Source organism: Alosa sapidissima, chromosome 3 (assembly GCF_018492685.1).
Source record: "Alosa sapidissima isolate fAloSap1 chromosome 3, fAloSap1.pri, whole genome shotgun sequence".
In the NCBI taxonomy this organism is placed as follows: Eukaryota; Metazoa; Chordata; class Actinopteri; order Clupeiformes; family Clupeidae; genus Alosa; species Alosa sapidissima.
Window position 1 is genome coordinate 7,014,921 of NC_055959.1, and position 22,435 is coordinate 7,037,355.

General features: G+C 44.3%; 1 protein-coding gene across 4 annotated transcripts in view; it reads left to right on the forward strand.

The window, feature by feature from the left end:
- The window catches only part of rbfox1 (RNA binding fox-1 homolog 1), a 234,985-nt gene that overhangs the window by 52,287 nt on the left and 160,263 nt on the right, over positions 1–22,435 (forward strand). The window lies entirely within an intron of this gene.

Sequence of the window (22,435 nt, forward strand, 5' to 3'; positions counted from 1 at the left end):
AAGATTCTTACATACAGTACATGCTTTCCCAAAACCCCCAGACCATCACATGTCCTCTACCCCCTGCTGTGTTCAAACTAACTTCATTAGTTTTGCCTCTCACAAAGTTTCTTCTAAGCGATCCAAACAACTCAACTTAGAATTGCCTTGTTTGTTTATTTATTTATGTATTTGTTTATCTTACAGCCAACCTGTTTCCCTTGGCCTGCTTCAGTGTTTTCCTTTCACTGGGCAGTCGTAAATATGGCTTTCTTCTTTCAAAGTCTGTCTAGAGGGCTGCAATAGCCTTGCTCCTGACCATGAGACTGGTGTTTTGTGGGTAGTCTTTAAGAAAGCCTCCTGCTGAGGACCTGTGAAGGCATCTTCTTCTCAAACTAGAGATTCTAATGGTCTTCTCTACCTGCATTGGGCTGCACTGCTGTTTTGTAAAGGATATGGTGCACGCCTCGATATGATACCTCCAGTTTCGCGCCAATGTCTTGCATAGAATAGCCTCGATGTAACAGTAATAGATTGATGTGTTTCTGACCATTTTCTAACCATTTTAGACCCTTATTAAATCTACAAGTGCTGATGCCCCTGATGCCCAAGTAGCTGAGAGGTGTCTGGTTTATTACTTCTGTAAACAGCACAACATTCTGCAGCCAGTGTTGCCAGATCTCAGGAGAGAAATAAGCAACCAGGCCTATGAAAACGAAGTGCAAAAGAAGCAACTTTATTCTAAAAAAGAATGCATGACAGACAATATATGATGCTACCTTCGGCTCACTTCTCTGTCTCTCTCTAAGAGACCATGAATCAAATGTTCCTAGTAGCCTCTTTGACAACAAGGGTGCTGCATTTCTTTTAACAAGATCTGAATGATGTGCACGTATTTCACACTACAGAAATCCGCACACTATATTTGAATTTTCTCCCACTTAAAGGTGAGACTTTTAATCCATTTTCTCTCCTCCACTCTTTACATTTCTCCTGTATTTCACCCACTCGGCCCCGTATTGAACTAGCTAACGAAACACCGTAATTAATGGATCATTTCATGCAGTCTTGATTTGTATGGGGGAAAGGAGGACTGGAGGGAGCAGGCTTCTGAATCTTGCAACAGGGCAAGCTATACACTTCTGGTGCTTTATTAGACAAGTGGAGAGAAACAGAGGAAATGGACCACGCCCAAATAAGCAGCTAGACTTTAGATTAAATTAGATTGGATTAGATTCAATTGTGCAGAGTACAAGTACAGAGACAATGAAATGCAGTGTGCGTCTAACTAGAAGTGCAAAAGTGACAAAAACTTTAGAGACACACCAAAAAAACAAAAAAAACCCACAACCCTCAACTCACAATTTTTGTAAGCTACTTTACAGAAAAATGTGCCCAAAGAAAAACAAGCCTGAAGTTGCTTAAAAGCAGACTTGGCAACTCTGTCTACAGCCTGAATAAAAAATACTTGCAAATGGGCAAATTCACCTTTTAAACATGAGAATTCTGTGTTTAAGTTCATGTTAATGTTAAAGCTGACTGACGTTTGTATCCAAAGTGACGCGGACTTGACACGGCGGGTTTGTGAATAGGAACCGATGGTCAGTTGGTCACGTTGTCACTACTCCACCACACCAACATAATGTACCATTGAAGCACAGGAGTCAATACCACACAAGCACACACACACACACACACACACACACACACACACACACACACACACACACACGTGCACAAATTATTATACAAAATACACTGCTTGCAGGCCACAGTATGGAAATTACAGAAAAATGAAATGGTTTTGTATGTCAACAAATGTTAGCCTACATACAAAAAGTATTTTGAAGAATGAGAATTCTGTCTCCTAGGTCATATTAATACATTCTGATACAAAGACATTGAGGAGGAAAAGGGATAGCAATTTTATGCCTTAGAGCAACACATATTCTGGTGGAAGTGGAAGGTCAGAGGAACATAACTTGAGGCTATGACACAAGTATTAAAGGTTTATGGTATTTTTCTCGATAGCTTGCTCGATTTCCATGACTGCTAGCTCTTTAGCCGTAAGCGGATCTGAAAGGTCAAGCTAACAAGCGTGAAATGTAATGTCCGATTGTGAAGGGGCCTGATGAAAGTGCAGACACCTCTGAACCCGCACTGGACGGCTGGGGAGACACTGTGTGTGTCTGTGTGTGATGGTTACAATCAGATTTAAAGTTCATCACATGAGCCAAATAGTAGAGAGAGAGAGAGAGTGAGAGAGAGAGAGAGAGAGATATATATATATAGAGAAAGAGACAGAGAGAGAGAAATAGAGAGAGAATGTTAGAGAAACTCAGGAAAAAGAGACAGGGGGACAGATGGTAGAAATAGAATAGGTACAAATGGCTAACGCTTATTACATGAGCCAAATAGGCAAAGAGGGAGAGAGAACCAGTGATTGAGTGAACGAGTGAGTGAGAAACAGGGGGTGAAGGGGGAGAAATTCAAGGGGAAAAGAAACAGATGGACAGATGGACAGATGGGTGGGTGGAAATAAAATAGGTACAAACAGCAAGAGAGGAGACACAGATGAAGAAACAGAGATGGAATTAGGGGCTCGACCAAGAGAGGAGCGTTTGTAGAGAAACAGAGAAAGAGGAGGGAAAGTCAAAGGTGGAGAAACGAGAGACACAGAAAGACACAGAGAAACGAGTAAAAAACGGAAGACGAGAAGATGAAGAGTGACTGTGATGGCTAGATAAAGAGAGAGAGGGAGGGAAGGAGAGAGATAATGATGGAAGGAGAAATCACAAGATTGAGACAGTCAGACAGACAGAGAAAGACTAGAGAGGAAAGTAAGAAAAAAGGAAAAGAGAGAGTCAGACAGGTTCTGAGACCAGATAGATAGATAGATAGAGAGCAAAAAAGAGAGACAGTTCGGGCTCAGTTCCAGAAGCTTCCCCACCTGCCTTGGACTCCCCCTGCCCCCTCCCCTCCCCTCCCCTCCCCCCTGAGCCAGTCCGCATCCAGTGCCCTGGCAGCCGGCAAACCCACCGCAACCCCCCCCTAACCACCACCACCACCGCCATGTCTCAGTGGCCCTGGCTCGGCTCGGCCGCACGGTTAGTGTCCGCCAGTCGCCAGCGCCCGCGGCGGCGGCATAATTGGCATCTGTCTGGCATGTCAGCCGTGTCCGGTGGCGAGTAAAGGAGCCACTGACGGACACGCTGGCATTTGTGTAAAGATCAGAGGTGAGACATGCTGTCACGGGGAGCAATCGCGCCCAACCGGGGGAGAGCCAGGGCCCCTGCCAAAATGCTTGCTCCCGTTTATTAGGCCAGCTCAGTCACCGCTGGTCCCCCCCCTCCCCCAACCCACCAACCCACCCAACCCCTGCCTTGTTTGTGTGCCATGGCTGCCTGCTCCGCTTCCTCCTCCACCACCTCCTCGTCCTCCTCCCCACCCCTGTCCCTGTTTTGTGTCACTATGTGGTTATTTCCATGCTGTTGCATCCGAGGTGCATCACATCTGTGGCAGAGATCCCTTGACTGAGGGTTGAAGCAGTCGGGACTGGACACTGGCCTGTCCACACTAGCACCAGGCCAAGTGGCTGAGGAAGCACCCCTGGCACTTTGACACATTTATTTTATTGGACTGTTTTTTTTATCCCCAAATTTATTTCCTTTGTGTGTGTGTGTGTGTGTGTCTGTGTGTATTTTGAGTGAGCCATTGTGGCTCCAACATGGTTTATCTGTTAAAATCATAAACTAACTGATATGCAGGTGGAAAAATAGTGCTAAGTTGTGGCTTTCTACTTCTGAACAATCCAATGATAAGTGGGTGTTCCACATTGCTCATCTGCTGCCACACACGTAGCGTCGCTCATTAAGTGCAGATATAATGAGCATTTGGCTTGGACTTTGACACCCACGCGGCAGTGCGCCGATGCTCAAGTGAGTGGAGCGGATCGGGCGCTCACCTTTGTGTTGTTTCTATGCTCCAGTGACCTTTTAAAATTCACACTGCACCTCATGTGCAGTAATTACCGAGGAGAAAGCAAATATTCTTCTCTCTCTCTTTCTCTCTCTCTATCTTTCTCTCTATATATATATATACATATATCACAAAGCTGTATGCATCACAAAGTTCAGATAGATATCCAAGTGATTTGTGCTCTACTTTTTTTTACTCCATATGATTTGATGTTAATTGCTGTCATAAGTTTTTTTCTTTCCATAGCTGCTGTCACTGCTGAATTCTGGGAAATAACGCACAGCACATTTCTAGGTGGAGGGAGTGGGTTGCAGTCAGCCAGGCTGTCCTGAGTGCAGAGGGGTTTCATGTTGTCATTCTTGTCAGTGTCATGCCTGGTGTGAATCTCGGGAGAAAGACACCTCTCCATCTGAGCTCCAGCCACACAAGCACACACACAGAGCACCAACTGTCCTTGGCTCTTTTCCACAAATAGCATGCTTCAAATGTGCCTCCACTTTCAATTACTTCGAGACATCTCCCATGAAGTTTCAGCGTGTAGGCCACAGGATGACATTTTGAATTCGGGGGAGCTTGATTTCCTCTGGAAATGCCGTTTTCATGGAATATAGTGACTGTCAAGCCGAAGCAGTTTCTCTCTCGGGGTTGGATTTTAATCACTGGCCTTCAGTTTCGCTTTATTTAGGTGAGGCTGAGCTGAATTGTTTTATTTTGCCTCTCATATAACATGTTGCATAACTTTAAGTCAAGCTTCACTTCGTTCTTCTGGAGAGTGTATGGGCAACTTTCGACAGCGTCATTAAGTCAAGGTTTCCGCGCCTAGCATGTATAAGGTATGCCCTCCCCAAGGAAGGGAAATCGACAGTTAGGACATGAACAGGCTTACCTGTCTACCTACCTTTCAAGTCTGTGAAAGTCACCTCCAATGTCAGATGTGCTTCCTGTAGTGGGATATGAGGAAGACAGGTGGTCTTTTGTTTGAAGCTATGGCTTCCTCCCTGGCCTTCAGTACGTTCAAGCTGATTGCCATGCAATCCTGTGGGGATCTCCTGAGTCCGAAGCGATATTTTTACCTGCCTGTCCTTGACTGCGCGCCACTATCAGATGCACGGCATCATGGGTACTGATAAGATATTCATTGATGGGATGTTGTTTTCCCCCCTCTATTCCTGCTGTTGTTTCGTGCTCAAGGAATCTGTTTCCTCGGCCACCATTTTGTTTCAACTTGTTATCAAACGTCTTTGTACAACAGTTGAAAAAAGTGCTGGATTTGAAATGGTTATGGTCTCTTCCTTTAGAGACTTTGCAGATGGTTTGTTTCAATTCAAGTTCATTTATTAAAGTTGTTTTTGGGCAGTTACTGAACATCACCTTAACCAATCTCATCCCCTAACCCAGGGGTCGGCAACCCGTGGCTCCGGAGCCGCATGCGGCTCGTTGATCCCTCTGATGCAGTTCAGCTTTTGAAAATAATTAATGAGTATTTAATTAAAATTTATTTTATTTTAGTTCGTTCATTTTCAAAATGTAATATTGTAGGTCTATCTGAGTAATTTAGCCTATATGACTTTCCTCCTCACTTGACTCCGTAACCGTAGCCTGCACAATATTGTTACTGTACATTCGCGGTTCGTTGCCATGTCAATATCAAACAAAATCACTGATTTCCCTCCATTTCAGTCAACGAGAACACTTTAATTGTTATTGTTGATGTGTGCGCTTGCTGTAGGCTAGATAAGGAAAATGTCAAAAAGGAAACGTCAGCGACCACAGCTTGCGAGCGCGAACACAAGCGAGCTGAAATGGGAAAGTTTCCATCCGAAGAGGTTGCCGACCCCTGCCCTAACCCCTAACTTAAACTATACATTGTTGTTAATAGTGTCAACAGATATTTTCTCTATAATCTTAAGTATCTGTAGATAATCAGCAGGAGACCATCCAAGTAATTAGTGAACCATAGGTTTTCAGCCAGCTCTTACATTACCTGAGGCCTAAGTTGCACTGCTGTTGAGAAATCCTGCAGTAATGGCATGAAGATGTAGCACCCTCGGCCTCAGTCTGAGCTCCCTTAGACCATTTTATTGCCCATAAAATTAGTGCTACGTCAATAGTCTCTCGTATAAGGTCTATTTATAGCAATAGAAAATCATCACATATATGACTTGTCCATTTCTTACCCAGCCCAGCCATAAAAGCTGATCCATGAATCATGCAGTATGTTAGCAAATTGGGCAAAGCATAACTGAGAAAAAGTGTCAAATAAGAAGATACTGGAAGCCAAGCTTGAGAAGCATTTCAAGATATATTATGTATTAAGGGGAAAAGCAAAACATTTGGTAAATTGGTTCACATAAAAAATATTTTAATGTTAATCTGAATTTGACTTTTTTGCAAGTAAGCCAAGTAAAGCAAGCAAGTAAGCCAACTACAAAATTCTTTTCCGCATTGTTCCCTTGGTGTACTTCCAATAAATAAATACATGTATATAGAGCGAAAGAGGGTGGAAAACCTTGAGAAACAAGATTACCTTGATCCTGACTTGAGATGGATATCAAATATTTACTTATTTATTTATCTATTTATTTCTGGGAGGCTGCAACCTTTGAGTATGACAGCTCAGAGACCCAGTGTCGAACCAGAATCATGATGCGCTTCCACCTCAAAAAACGGCTGGAGACCGCATCCAGCCCGAGATGAAAAAAGGTCCAATCCCCACCGTGCCCATCGCTGGTAAGGATTAAGCTCTCAAAAGACATGCCAATAACCCTGTCAGAGAACAAAGGAGGCACTGTCATGCCAGCTCTCCTCTCCGATGGAATGCAAAATGCTGATGCTGTACCTTTCGAACAAGGGGAGAAGTTTGTTTCAGTGTACAGCATGCAGTGTGATTTACAAAAGCATTGTATGCAGGGCCCTGTTTTAATAAGGCCAAACTCATTAGAAACTTTCTCTTTTTGTCTGTGTTTGCTTTAAGTGTGGTGCTGAAACAACATAAGAGATAATACACTGATGCCAGGACACAAAGAGGACTAGATTCTCACGCCATTCTTGCTTTGGCTGATATTTGCCAAGTGTTAAGGGTTGTAGGGTTGACCAGAGTCAACTAACTGCAACTATGTCTTCTATTTATATACCCTAAATCTTGTCCAGCTCTGCATGTAGAGAACTGGGACACGAGCTTTCGGAGTTTAATTACTCATACAAATTTATACATATGATTTTTGCATGGAAGGCGATATTATAATACACTTTTTTTAAAAGTCTCATTAATACTACATGGGGACCAGAAGCAGAGTTGAAATATCTGAGAGAATGTATATTAGCTCTGAGAGATTAATATCGCTTTAGTGTTTCCAGAATTTATTTGGCATAATCAGATTGCAGTGCAAGAAGTGCCGACTTAAGCACACTGGATAGCTACATATTTCAAACTTTCCCCCAAACGGTGAGTGATGGCTCCATGTAAATTTTAACGAATATCTTTCGTAATATGTTATGTGTTGTAACTCAGGGGCTGTTAATCTGTTTCTGGCTTCCTTTAAATCATTTAGATGGGTATTGGAACCTTCATAATTGGATTCGGGTTTATTGCTATGGAATGAGCATGCATCGTCCCGGTATATCACCGCAGCCAGCGAATATGAACTTTATAGCATTGTTTTTAGGACGACTGTTAAAAGATTCGTCGAATGGATTCCTTTGAACTAAATCACCTTCCTCAGTTGTTGGGGTGCAAGTCAGTTCATCCAGCATACTGAATATAACATGAACAAAGATGTAAAATCAGCCCTTTTTTGAACACGTGCTTCCAATTACACCACCACAGCTTACGTATTCCGTGTACGCTTGCAAAATGGAAATACTTATGTGGCTCAGGTGTAGTCCACGACCCCCCCCCACACACACACACACCTCTCTCCAGGTCCCACAGGAAGTCATTCTCAGGAATCCCATCACTCCTGGAATAATTCATCCCTGTACTTTTGCGGGAATTCCGGCAGAATTATGCGGAAGATTCCTTGATATTTGACACCATAATATATTTGTCTGTCACTCCTGCGGCTGTCCCCTGTGTGAGCTGATGAATGTGTAGCGGCAACGTGCCGCTACCGGCCATCCCTCACATGGTCGCTTTGCCGGCGGTAAGCGAAGGCAGACCTCAGCAGCTCTGGCCTCTCCGACGCAGCCTCTGCCTCTGCCAGTGCGTCCTCTTTTGCACCGCAAGCCTGTCTTCATCGCCCGCTCTCGTTTCTTTTCTTTTGCAGGGGCGGGGGTGGGGGGGGGTGGGGGTGGGGTGGTGCTCTTTGCGTGATCCATCTGTCTCTGTCTGTAACCATGCGTCCCATGCTCCTCTCTGGGGCTTTTGCGTCCTCCATGCTCAGAATAAACATAATATCCCTCGGAAACCCATTAGAATAGCTCCATGTAGTAGCGTCTTTATTTAGACTTGTATTAATTAACACGCACATTGTCAGGGTTTTCTCACTGTAACCTGCTTTACCTGAGACGCAGCTCTCTTAGGCCGGAACCTTCTTCCCTCAGCTCTAAAATACCTCTTCCTTCTTTAAATAAGGTCAGAGCCGCGGAAGTAAATAGTACTAATCGAGAGTCGGAGCTAAGACACTTCTCTCTTCTCTCCACTCCGTTACGGAGTGCACAGAGCTGTGAGAGGAAATGGCTGAACTGCAGGAGAGTTTGAATGTAATTACGCCCAACAGCGTGTATTCTAAAGGACAGCTAGCTCTTTTTCATTAACCGAAGCCAGACAGCAGATACATCATGTATCCCCGGATACGGCGAGGAGCCAGTACATAACATGTTGGTGATTCACCTGTAAAGGGGTAACTGGTGGGTGATGAATTGTGGAATTCGGTGCAAATGTCACGTGAGAGCCCCGCGAGTCCACAAATTGGATCTCGCTGTGACCAAATGCACACTCTACGCCCGAGAACGAGGCTCCTAAACGAATGGGCGCGTTTAAAAAGTCCCCCCAGTACCTTTATGATATTGTAATTTTGTCTTATAATGGAGAAAATGTGTCTCCGCAATTACTCACCCTAATAATTATTCTTTTTTTCTGTTTGTTTGTTTAAATGAAACAAAGCATTGCCACCAAATTAGCTGAAACTGAGAAAGCATTGCCACCAAATTAACTGCAACTGAGATTGCCTAATTCTCTTGCGCTTAAACAAGTAATAGAATTAGGCCATTTGTCAGTATCTACTCTTATTAGGACTACATGAGGAGGAATTACATCTTTTTATGAAGAGGCTGAGCATTTGATGAGTGTATTGTGCTTTATACAACTCCCAGTGATGGCCAAGAACAAAATATGTGTGTGGTGTTTTACAAGCGACCTTGTGTTTCTAGATATAAAACAGATTGTGCGCCTAGCAGAAGAAACGCATGTGCAGTTGCATCAGTGAATCGAGACATGTATTTGAAATATGTCACATAGAGAACATGTTGAGAGCATATTGCTCCGCTGTTTCTATATGTCACGCTCTCACTCTGTGTAGAAAATTAGAACCTTTTTTTTCTTCTTCTTCTTTTTCAAGTCTAAAAGCCTCCTTCTTGGTGACACGTTGACATAAAATCTATAGATTTTGAATCCAATACCTCACAAGGGGTACCTCGTTGTAGGTCAGTTTTAACAACCATTTTGGGTTAAGTTTAAAGCACTTAAATGCCAATTCCTCCTGTTTGCCCACAGCAAATGACACTTATCAGAGCACTATATAGCCTTCACAAAATAGAGGCCATACTCTCAGGTCTGGTAAACAAACCCTCCACCACCTTCTGCGCCTTGTGTGTCTTCACGGCTATTTTGAAACAAATGTTAAACAGATAGCCAAGTCTGGGGGCTCATGGGGTAACCTTTAAAGGCCATGATGTACTCTGCACTTTTTAGAAAATGCGAGTGGACAGGCATTTCCTCCGCTTACATTAAGAATGGAACAGATTGTGCCAAGTCAAAGTGAGAAAGTTGGAAATTGCGTTGTTTTATCATGCCACATGTTACAGCCATTGTGCTACAATTGCCAAGAGCAGCATGGACTGGAGTCAAATATACTTATTCACAGTTTAAGGTCAGGACAACAAAATCCATGTTAGGCCCATCCCATGGTATGGGCCATGGCTCCAAGCCAACAACTAATCCTGATGCTGACGACTCTAAAACATATATTGCTACGAAGGCAAAGTAGCGTTAGATCCAGTTCTCTGAGGGTGTGCAGCAAGTTTTGTGGGTTAACACCATTTATAGATGGATGTGTTCATCATGATGCATGCATGGCATTTATAGATGGATGTGGTCAAATTTTTTTCGCCTTGGCTCAGCCCAGCACACCATTACCTGTGGAAGAGGCTTTCCTAGCAGCATTGAATGGGGCAGTTTGAAAGCAGACTGAATCTGTGGAGGTTTTCTCTCCAGGCCTGAAGAGTGTGTGTGTGTGTGTGTGTGTGTGTGTGTGTGTGCGCGCGTGTGTGAGGGGGAGGTGAAGTGGATAGAAACTTAGAGGCTTTTGGCAGTGAGGGAGGAAAAAGATGTCATCAGGAAAGTTTCAGTGGCCACCACCAGCACCAGCACCAGCGACTTCACCCTCCAACACCTCCACCTCAACACCATCTTGCGGAAAAAAGGAGAGCAGAAGTGATTGATCATCGTGTCAGTTCCTTTGCATTTAACATTAAAGCCATTTACATTTTAGAAGGCAGCAGTTCCCTCGACCATTAAAAATTAATCACAGGAAGGTTGTGTGGGAATATTGATCGCCTATCTGCTGGTCTTCTAAGGGAATGTGCTATCTCGGCAGACACCTCTCAAAATCTGAAGCTGAATTTCTCATACCTGCATTGACATTTCTTCACTGGCTGTAGTTTCCAGGGGCAACATAGCTGTTTTTTTAGCTTGGAGGTAGAAGCTAAAGAAAGTGGACAGGTGATGTTACGGACGCTCCTGTTCAGCTCTTTCAAATAATGTTGGCAAAATATTAGTCGGTAGGCCTTGTGTTGTACATTTTAACTAACATTATTTCCACACTTAACTAGCTTCATTTTTAATAGTATTTTGTGATGACTGGAAGTGTAAAAGTAATTTAAAATGCCGTGGAAATATTTTGTACTGCTGCGTGGCTGACTTGTTTTATCGGACTGAATGTCATTGTGATTAGAAAAAAAAATCAATTGATTTGGTCTAGCCCAGAGGCATACGTTAGAGAAAGTGAGGTTTTCCCAGGCCACACTGCCATGTATGCTTGCTGATCAAGGGGTTGTGTCCTTTGAATCAATATTTTTCTGAACTGAGGAGGGCATAATATTTGTTTTCTTTCGTAAAGCAGCCTCCGCCACCAAATGCCTTACGTGCGCTATGGAGAGTTCAGGTTGATGTGGCCTCCCAGCTTTGTGTGCTGCATCTAAATGGAACCCGGGATCAAGGGATCTCTGCATCTGAGACATACACACATAGGCATATACACACGAATACACACATACACACACACACACACACACACACGCAAACACACACAGACACACACACACACACACATAGGCATACACACGCTAATACACACACACACACACACACACACACACACACACACACACACACACACACACACATAATCGACTCACTTTCATGAATGGTGTATCCATTGAGTCTACAAGTAAACGGCAACGTACGTATAGTGAAAATTGATTTTTTTCTGTCTGGTGTTGAGTCTTTTTCAGAGAAACTGTATGGCAAAAGATGATTGGATATAAATGATGGTAAAGCTCTTGAGCAACAGTGCCCACATCATAAAGACAACGATAACTGGCTTACTGGCTGAAATGGCTTTATATGAGTGTAGGGGAGGCTATATCCTGCCTAGTACACATAGACAGTACATGTGCTCACACACACATACATACACACTAGAACTCCAAAATTGCACTGCAGATTCATTATTGAAGCTGCTGGTAAGATGGAAATGTCCTTTCCAAGAAAGTCTATTAGCTAGCATGGAGCCAAAGCAATGTTCCTTTTCCATATTAACTTAACATCACTGTGATAGGCGGCTGTGATTTGACTGATGAAATGACAGGGAACCAATTCCTTTCCTTCAAATCCTTTCAAACAGGAAATATTGTTTTCCTCCTGAATATGTAAAAGAAAAATATCAGAATAACAGAGAAATGTAAAACAATCAGCTTGACACAGAGGAACAATTAGGGTCGTTAATTGATATGTTCTGGGTGTATGACAGGGTTTGTAATATAACACGCCAAAATGAACTCCGACACAACACCAAACCTAGAAATAAGATACCAAAGAACCCATGACTCCTGTCACTGCCATCTGAGATGTGTCTCTCTCTGGACATCTCTTTTTTGATTTGACAAGGTGGTAATAGCATTCTTCTGAGAAATACATACACACACAACAACAGCAACAACAACAGCAGCAGCAACAAGAACAACGTGGGCAGAAAGTGCTGCACCTCTTCCGGCACCCACTCTCCTACCGCCTCCATTAGCCAAGCAAAGCATTCTTTTATGAGACCATTAAATCAGCACACGCAATCCAAAATACTCATTAGAACTTAACCTTCTAAGTCCTGAAGTAGCATTTTTATTATCCTTGCCCCAAGAAAATAGTCCCCAGTCAGCAAACCCCAGTCCCCTCCCCTGCTCCCGCGTCCCCCTGCCTCTCACCCTCTCCTTTCTCCTTTTACGAGCTGCTACAATCAATAAAGAATTGTGAAGGAGAGCCCCCCACCCCCAGCCCCAACCCTGCACACCCCAGCCCATTCTGAGCATCATTTGTGTCAGAAATGTCCACTGGCACACAATGGTAAATGGACTTATTAAATAAAAAAGACAGGATGGCATGCCTTTTGAAAAAGACAGAGAGAAAAAAAGAGGTAAAAGGGGTGAGAGGTAGAGGGGGAGAGAGGAGGGGTGATGTAGAGAGGGGAAAAGGGAAGGAGAGAGAGATAGAGGGGGAAAGAGAGAGGGGGTGATGTAGAGAGTGAAAGTGGAAGGAGAGAGAGAGAGGGGGGGGGTGATGTAGAGAGAGGAAGTGGAAGGAGAGAGAGAGAGGGGGATGCAGAGGGCGGCTGGAATTCATGGCATTCGTTTTATGGGATATTAGGCTTGGTATTATTGGATATGCACAAGCAAGAATGGGGCAGTAATTTCAAATTCTTAATTAGGGTCACATGCAAATGAAATCTCCCCTCATGTTAGTTTTATGCCGCTTCAGGAGTTCTCATATGCTTAAGAAATTTATGATGGGAAACATTAAAGAAAGCAAGGTGTGGAAGATGAAATTGCCATTACTGGTGGGGGCGGTTGGGTGTGCGCGAAGCGGGTGGAGTGGACGCTGTTGCCGGGAGAGGAATGAGGATGGATGTGGCGTGCCTGATTTTTATGGAGACGCTCTTTATAGGTGATTGAACGCTGGTAAATGATATGGATAAAATGAATGACTGAACAACACCTGGATAGGTCCCATCTCCAGCCTGCACCTCCTGACACCCCACCCCACCCCGCACCCTCCAATCCCACGCTCCTCCCCCACCCATCACCCATCCTGCCGAACGAGGCCCTGTGATTGGCCCCTGCGCATGCTGATGTGAGTCCTGGCGGGCAGAGGTTTATGGGGGTTAACATGGAATAAATATGCAAACTGTGATAAGACGTGGCCTCGCTGACCCCCCCCCCCACACCCACCCAAACCACCCCCCACCCCCTACATACACACACACACAGCCAGCTTGTCACGCTAGGTCCAAATGGCAGGCGTCAAGATATGTTGAGATATGTCAGAGATTGACCCCTTGACAGCTCCCACCATGCACAGGGGTAAGGCTATGGTGCAGGGAGGTATTAAATATATATTAATACTCCAATAACAATGGCCACTCGGGGCGGTGGGGGACTCTATATGTTTGTTGTTTTTTTGTTTCAAGCTGAAAGCACTGTCATGTCCCTCAGCATCGCCTACAGTACAGAAAGAGGAGGGAGGGGAGATGAAAATAATATCAGCATTGGTTCAGCTGACAGCTCTCTCTCTCTCTCTCTCTCTCTCTCTCTTCCTCAACCATCCTCTCTCTCTCTCTCTCTCTCTCTCTCTTCCTCAACCATCCTCTCTCTCTCTCTCTCTCTCTCTCTCTCTCTCTCTCTCTCTCTCTCTCCTCAACCATCCTCTCTCTCTCTCTCTTCCTCAACCATCCTCTCTCTCTCTCTCTCTCTCTTGCTCCCTCCAGCTCTCCCTCTCTTCATCTCTCTGACATCATCGTGGGGGTAGAGAAGTCGAGGGAAACTGATAGCCCTCAGACAATATCCTGCATCAGCAGATACCCCCCACCCCCATCCCCCCACCCCGCCCACCATAATGAACCGCAATTGTTTTTTTGCGGTATCGTTTTATGATCTGAGTGTCACAGAGAACGGATGGAATCGTGGGGGGAAAAGTCCATGGTCTCTGGTTTGCACGTGGCAGGCGTAAAAGAGGAGGTCTGCAGCTGTTATTGCCTCCCTTTCAAAACGCTCCCCACCAGCTCGTATAGAGTTGAGCAGAACTGAAAGGGAAAAAGCAATAAACACTTCCAAAATAGCAACGGCAACAAAAAAAACGCACACGAAAAGAATCATAAGTGTGATCTTATCATTCCTAAAATCTTGAATAGGATAAAGAAACATGAATCGCAAGTAAACACAAAACACAAACATCGAATTAGCAAACAGACACTGGCAACTATGGCAACAGACTGCAGCTGAGATTCTTCAGCTCCGTCCTGGTCCCGTCGGTGTGCCGTGTCGTGCCGTGCCGTGCTGGGCTATGGAGATAGATCCTGTGTGTAATTGTCTGGGTCTCGGGAGACAGGCAGTGTGGGTCCTGCGTCTGGGCCTACTGAAAATGCCAGGGCCTTGCTGGACAGTGCTGTGCTGGGCTGTGTGTGTGTGTGTGTGTGTGTGGGGGGGGGAGATTAAAGAGGAGCATCCCCGGCTCTGGCAGGTTTGCTGGGGGAAGCAGAAGCGAGGCCATTGTTCTGGCCGTTAATTGAGCCCCCACGGCCTGGGAGCGGCAGCGGCAGGGCACAGCACCCCATCGCATCGCATCGCCGTGGAGAGTAGAGAAGAAGAGGAGAGAAGGACCCCCTCCCACCTCTCTCTCCCTCTCTCTCTATCCCTTTCTCTCTCTCTCCCTCTCTGCATGGTTCCGGCCAAATGGCAGTGCTAAGAAACCAGGCGGGCGTCTCTGAAAGGGCAGCGGGGGGTGTGGATGAAAGGTGGAGCAGGGTGGTTGGTGGTGGTGGTGGTGGTGGTGGGTGGAGGTAGATGGGCTTGCAGGGAGTGGATGGTGGATGGGGATGAAGATGGGGGAAGGAGAGCAATGACTTGCTAGTGTGTGTGGGAGAAAGGAAGGAAGGGCTTGAGGAATGGGGTCTGAACACACAGATCAAGTACAAGTGAGCACAGTAGGGTGGACATAGGTCAAAGAGCTTCCCCTGGATCTCTTTCAGCTGGGGGGACAGCAGACAGAGGCATGGGGGCTCAGTAGTGGACACTTCCTTTCTTGTGAGAAGTGTCCGACCCTTGCGAATGTCACTAGTAGCCCCAGCTGGAGAGGCCTAGAGTGATCCCTCAGGAGTGGCCAGACTGCAGACGCTCACAGGAGGAGGAGGAGGAGGAGGAGGAGGAGGAGGAGACAGGCCAGCCCAGCCCGGGGTTGCCTGCAACTGAGACGAAATCCAATGTGTGTCAGAGCCGCTAACAAGACTCCTATGACTCAGTCTCTCCCCAAAAAAGATTGCCAGCTCCTGGTTAGTTGATACCCACATATCAGCCATGTATGTGTGTGTGTGTGTGTGTGTGTGTGTGTGTGTGTGTGTGTGTGTGTGTGTGTGTGTGTGTGTGTGTGTGTGTGTGTGTGTGTGTGTGTGTGTGTGTGTGTGTTCTTGGAGGTCTGCTGTCATGTGGGATGACGTCTCCCCCTGCCTTCGTTGTATCTGAGTAACCAAAACCCCACCGTGAGGGCCTTTGGAGTGGCGCTGTTATTGCCGAGTTGGGCGCAGGGTTAATGAAAGCATGGAGTCCATTGTATGTCGTAAGTGCACACTTTTAAGGTCATTTCCTCTTGATTTTCACCGGCACTCAGCGGGGGAGTCATGATAGTGAACTGCATGAATATTGTGTTAGCTTAACATTAGCCACTCTGTATTGAGAATGTTTAATGGCCAGTTGGATGGCATGCAAACGAGCTAGCAATCATTTCTGGGAGCATGGCGGAGGCTCCCATACCAAATCAGTTCTATTATCTATTCTCCTGGCCTCTGAAGGCTCTGAAGGCCACTTAATTAGTCTCTTCAGTGGTGACTGGATATTTGACCTTTAAAAGTAAATTGAGTCTTTTACAGTGGTTTCTCTTAGCCGAGCTTCCCAATGATGGTAAGACACTAAGAGAAAGGGAGAGATATATATAGAGAGAGATATATATAGAGAGAGATATATAGAGAAAGAGAGAGATAGAGAGAAAGAGAGAGATATATAGCGAAAGAGAGAGATAGAGAGAAAGGAAACAAACCTTTTCGTGATTTTGCTCCTCAAGCATGTCAAAACAGGCGTTATCAGACTGCTTTGAGCCTCATCAGACTGCTAGGGCGGGGATGCACAGCACAAGCCAGCCATGAAACACTCCACTGACATTGTCAGCCTGACTCATGTGCTACTCTCTACCTGTGGGTGTGTTTGTATGTGTGTGTTTGTGTCTGTTCATGTGTGTGTGTGTATGTGTATGGGTCTGTTTGTGTGTGTGTCTGTGTGTGTGTGTGTGTGTGTGTGTGTTAGAGGGAGCGAGACAGTATATCCCAGCAGATTTTGTGGGTGAGGGCTTGTGAGTGTTTGTGTGCTCACATGCTTAACCTACTGTATAACGTATAACATTAACATGTATTAAATCCATCTTACGCCAAAGGACGCATGGCGTCTTAATGAGAGAAGAGTGTCTGTACTGTATAATGCACCCTGGCCCGCTCACACAGACACACACTGACTGAGATCCTACAAATTAGACACCACTCACGGAGTCAGTGCTGCGTCTCGCGTTACAGCGGGCGCTACGGGAGATGCGCTTTGGTTGTTTTTCGCACGTGATGGCCAGAGAGTGAGTCTGATGTGTCGTGACTCCAGGCGCAGTTCATTGCTGTGGCTAAAAAGCATGGGCTACACTTAAGCACTTTCTGAGGAACGTAATGAATAAATGAGGCCGATGGAGTGCCTGCCCTTTCCAGGAAGGCTTAGTGCATTCAGTGTTGGTAACTGATCACATGCGCAGCTATATGAAGCGCATTTGTAAACACTGAAGGCACAGCGCCTGATCCATACTGGACACAAATGGACATGATGCAAGATCAAGAGTGCTTCAATCTGAAAACCTGTTTTTTAAAAAAGATATGAACACATAATAGTAGGCATTTAAGAATATAGATCTAGAATATTTAGATGCAAGCATAACATAGCCATAACCATAAAGAACCATAACCTAAAATATTTTACTCAATAATAACTTTATGGAATATGCTGAACTAGCGAATTGATTTTTCAAGCTGCAATATTCAAAGCTTGCGGCTCTGATTTTGAATACAAGATTATATTACTTGCCTCTAGCTTCCCTACATGAAGCCAAGCTTTCCCCAAGTTGTTCCACAGTCATATTCGATCTCTCAGTTACAGCACCAAGCTATTGTCAATGAATAAAATGTCATTCGTTAATGAGTTGTTTATTTTCAATTGAATTAGGTTCAGCCATTTGCAGAACATTAATTTGCCTCACTTTGTGATGAATGCCATTGTAATTATGCCGACTTGTGTATTCCTCCCATTAACATTTGCATTCCATGTACGCTCTCCTGTGTTTTTTAAGCACCTTACAGCCATCGCATACATAAGCAACCATCTGCTACCGCTCTGTGAGTTTAGCTTTTATTCAATTGTTTTACTCCTTAATTGTACCAGAGAACCAATGTATCTCATAACCAGTATATATGATCAGTGTGATCGATGCAGTATCCACTATAATACACTGTGATATATGTTATTACGTAATAGCAAACAAATATTTTGTAGCAGTGAATATGCAATGAAATGTATGGCATTCCCAGCAAAATCACTGGTGAAGGTTTAAAGTACTCCAATATTTCAAGCTGAAAACTAAGTCCTCTCCAATTAGACTTAAACCCCCTCAAAAACACCTACTCATTCAGGAGTGGCCTGTCCACTCTGGCTTTGAAACATAATGCTTTTTGGATGCTTTCTTAGTGACTGGAATAGGAGCTTGCCATCCTAATTATTTTAAAAGTTTTGGCCACAAACCATCTCTATTTGACTCTTTAAGAAAAGGGAGGGGAGGTGGGGGGGTAATTAATTGTGAATGGGGGCATATAAATCCCGAAGGCTTGCAGTTGCTCTTTGACAGCAGTCGTTTTTCGCCACTGAAAGCCCTCTCCCATGCTTGAGTTATGGCGTGCTGGTGTGCCAGGGTCCACCGGCTGCATCTCTAAAGCCACTCGCCGGAGATAGGAGGGAGAGAGAGCGGGAGAGAGAGGGAAAGGGAGGGAGAGGGAGAAAGAGAGAAGAGGAATTTACTCCTTAGAAAAAGGGAAGGAGGCCAGCTGATTCAATCTAAGCTGATAGGAATCAGACCTGCAGTTCTTACACTTTTCCTTTTCTTGTGCACAATGAATTTATCATAAAGGAACTACCCACTTTGACCATCGTTATTTTCATTTTTATTTTACTCTGTGGAGGACCGCGGTCTTTTCCCCTCTCTTCTCTGACTCTCCGTTAATCTGTTCTCCCGTTCTATTCACAGACGTTCACGTTCATTGGTCTAGTCCGGCCCCATCAGCTTGTCAGACCTTGGCCGTCTGGAGGCAGTCACTTGAAATCAGGCGGTGCATCTGTGAAAGACAATGAAGATAATTTATCTCCAATCGTTTGTGAGGCGAACCTTTACCGCTGGCCCTTCGTGTCTCCTCCCATCACTCGTGCGGCTCTCCATAAATGATTTAGCATTGCAATTAGCATCCGCAGTCATCAATTAAGTGAGACCCCATCACTGTGTCCTGCATTTAAAAACAGCCTCCACTACTTGCCTGGCCCCGAGATTGCTTACTCACCCCCCCCCCCCCCCCCCCCCCCATCCATTCGTACATATATCAGCTCTATTCATTTCGCAGCTATGACAGTGATATGATGACAACGTGTCTATTTTGCACATTCAAACAGTCCCCTCCTTCCAATTTGACTGTTTAAGCACCACAGTGTGTTTTAATGAATTGCTTCTCTTATTATCTAATATGTATTAAATCATTCATTCACACACACGGCCTATATCATTTCCGTTTGCCATGCAGGTGTGATGAAGTTTACATGACACGTTTTATTACAGCATCAGTAAATAATATTTTGTGTGTCTGTGTAGACAAGTTATCCACAGCGGAAATGTGCCACCGTTGACTAATAGAGCGCCGTGGTTGTGGACAGAGAGAGAGAGAGAGAGAGAGAGAGAGACAGAGAGAGACTCCGTTACCTGTCAGGCACTGGTTCCTCAGACAGAACAGCCCGTCTGCAGCCTCTCTGACCTGCCATGTGATATAATTCACTCAAGTGTATTTGCATTCAGAATTGTAATTCACGTTTTGTACAGCCCATCTCTCCACCAGATGAGATTGGTGGCTCTTTAGAATAATTGAGAGGCACGAGAAAACGAGAAGGGAGTGAATGAAAAATATTTTACTCCTGCCACGAAACACACAGAGGCCCACTGCACAGAAAAAAGCCCCCCCTTTGCAAGAATATATTGACTGCCTACCAAACTCATCAGAAGATTGTTCAGTCAGGCTCCTTGCATTAATCGTGAAATAAATTGAAAAATGCAATCAATGATTGGAGTGAATGTTCGCCGGTAATGATATCACATCGAGATAATCCAATAATTGAGAGACTGATGTATTCTCTATCGGTGTTTCACTACTGGGGCTGTCAGAGTAAAGTATACTCCGAGTGCTTGGAGAGAGAGGGAGAGAAAAAGAGAGAGAGAGAGAGAGAGAGAGAGAGAGAGAGAGAGGAAGGCTTCGCTGGTTTGCTGGACTTCTCTCTAATCCTCTTCGCTTCCCCCTGAGCATTTGGGGATCAGAGCCTCAATTAGGCGACACAGTCAGAGCCTTTCCAAATGTGTTAAAACACTTGTTCAGAGAGAAAGGGGAGCACAGAGTTTTGTAGGTCTGCAGTGAGGGGGCCATGGAAACTAAAGAAATGTTAATTGGTGTCCTTAGAAAACCTGCAAAGTCTTGGTCCCTCAATTGTGTGGGGGTATTACTCTGGACCACGTCGTTATGTCCTGGTGATGCCAAATGTCCCTCGTAATTTCAAACTTTTCCTTCTGAAAATGTTTTGATGACTTGTGCAGTCAAATTAAAACTCTCTCTTGTTGTAACTGTTGATGGTGCAATTTAAATTTTATCATTCATATGAGATCAACTGTTGAACAATAACAAAATCACAGGAACACTGGAGTGAATAAACAGCTTGTCATTACAACTTTTACAAATCTGAAAAAGTTTTAGACACTTCGTAATTGTACTTATAATACTTATAATTGCATTTGTGTCTTCAAAAACAAGATGATATATTGTGTTTATTTATCAGCCAGTTGTTTCCATGTGTGTTATGTAAACATTTATTGTAAACCTTTAATCTATTATGAATTGTGAAAGGTTTTTTTTTTTAACCTTTTTTAAGTATTACACCAAATTGTTATTTGAACAAGGAACATGGTTTTGAACTATTTTACCTCATCAGTTGTGGTCTAAAGGTTTAGAAGATTGCTCAGATGCAATGATGCTTCAATGTAGAGCCATTTCAAAGGGGCTGAACGCAGCTGTAGGCATATGAGCTGATGCAGCATGTGGAGGTGAGGGCCACCGCTGCTTAAGATGGAAGTTGTTATCCCTAATCAGATCAACATGAATATAATGTACTTGTTCTTTAGAAAAGACATTACACATACAGTATGTGTGCTTGTGTGTGTGTGTGTGTTCTATGTGTGTATATAGTATGTACTATGTGTGGGTGCTTATGTGTGTTTTAGATGTGTGTGCTTGTGTTTGCACTATGTGTGTGCTTGTATGTATATAGTATGTGTTCTATGCATGCGTGTGTGTGTGCAATGTGTTTGTGTGTGCTTGTGTTATGTACACGCATGCTTGTGTGTAAATAGTATGTGTCCTTTATGTGTGTGTGCTTGTGTGCTATGTGTGTTCTGTGTGCGTGTTTGAATGTGTGTGTAATATGTGTGTATGCTTGTGTGTATGGACTATATGTGTGTGCTTGTGTGTGTGTGTGTAATATGTGTGTTTGCTTGTGTGTATGGACTATATGTGTGTGCTTGTGTGTGTGTAATGTGTGTTTGCTTGCTTGTATGTTTGTGCTTGTGCGTGTGTAATATGTGTGTATATTGTGTGTATGGGCTATGTGTGTGCTTGTGTGTGTGTGTGTAATATGTGTGTTTACTTGTGTGTATGTGTGTGCTTGTGTGCATGCTCTAGTATGGGCTTGTGTGTATGAACTATTTGTGCAACTTGTGAGTATGTACTAGGTCTGTGTGTGCACTTTTGTGTATGTGGGCCTACTATGTGTGTGCGTTTATATGTGTATGTCATGTTGGAACTCAGTTTACACCTTTGTCATTTAGAAGAGGAATGTCTGATTATCTGAATATTCGATCTCCTTGTGCGTGTTTGCATGTCATCATGTAGAAACATTTTATACAGTTTGAGTCTGAGTCTCAAGTCTGAGTTTACGATAGCAAACTCCTTTTGATATAATAGTAATTTGCATGTCTTTCTCTGAATCATTTATGTCTACAGAAAACCGCATCACTAGACACAACAAACATGGGAGCAGCAGACTGGTCGAACACGTATGGGCAGTAACATGAGTTACTCTAGCATCGAATTGGATGTGTGGGTTGTTAGCAAATTGGCCTTTGTTTCTCCATTTTGTTCTTCCTGAGCCTGGGAGAAGACTTGTGGGTAAGTCGGCGGGATCAGTCAGAACAAAGGCAGATCCACAAGCCAGTGTGATCTCTGCTGAGGCGTGTCAGAGAGTTGCTGTGTGCTCCTCTCCGGTCCGACCGTGATGAGAGTCTTTGGATTAACGAGTGCCAAACACAGCATTTTCTTGGTTGCCCTGTCGTATTGACAGCATCATTTTGCTTTTCAGCCAGGAGCTCAATACCGCGCAAAGCAAGCAAGCCACACCAGCAGAGGGATGAGATGACGAGGCACTAAACAGCCAGAACGCCTCTCATGCCCACTCCTGCACTGGGAATCCATAAAGAATTCAAGGAATATTTGTTTAATGATTTAGTGGGAGCACTTATATTGTTCCCCCCCAAAAAAACATTTTTGAACAGAGCATTCATAGG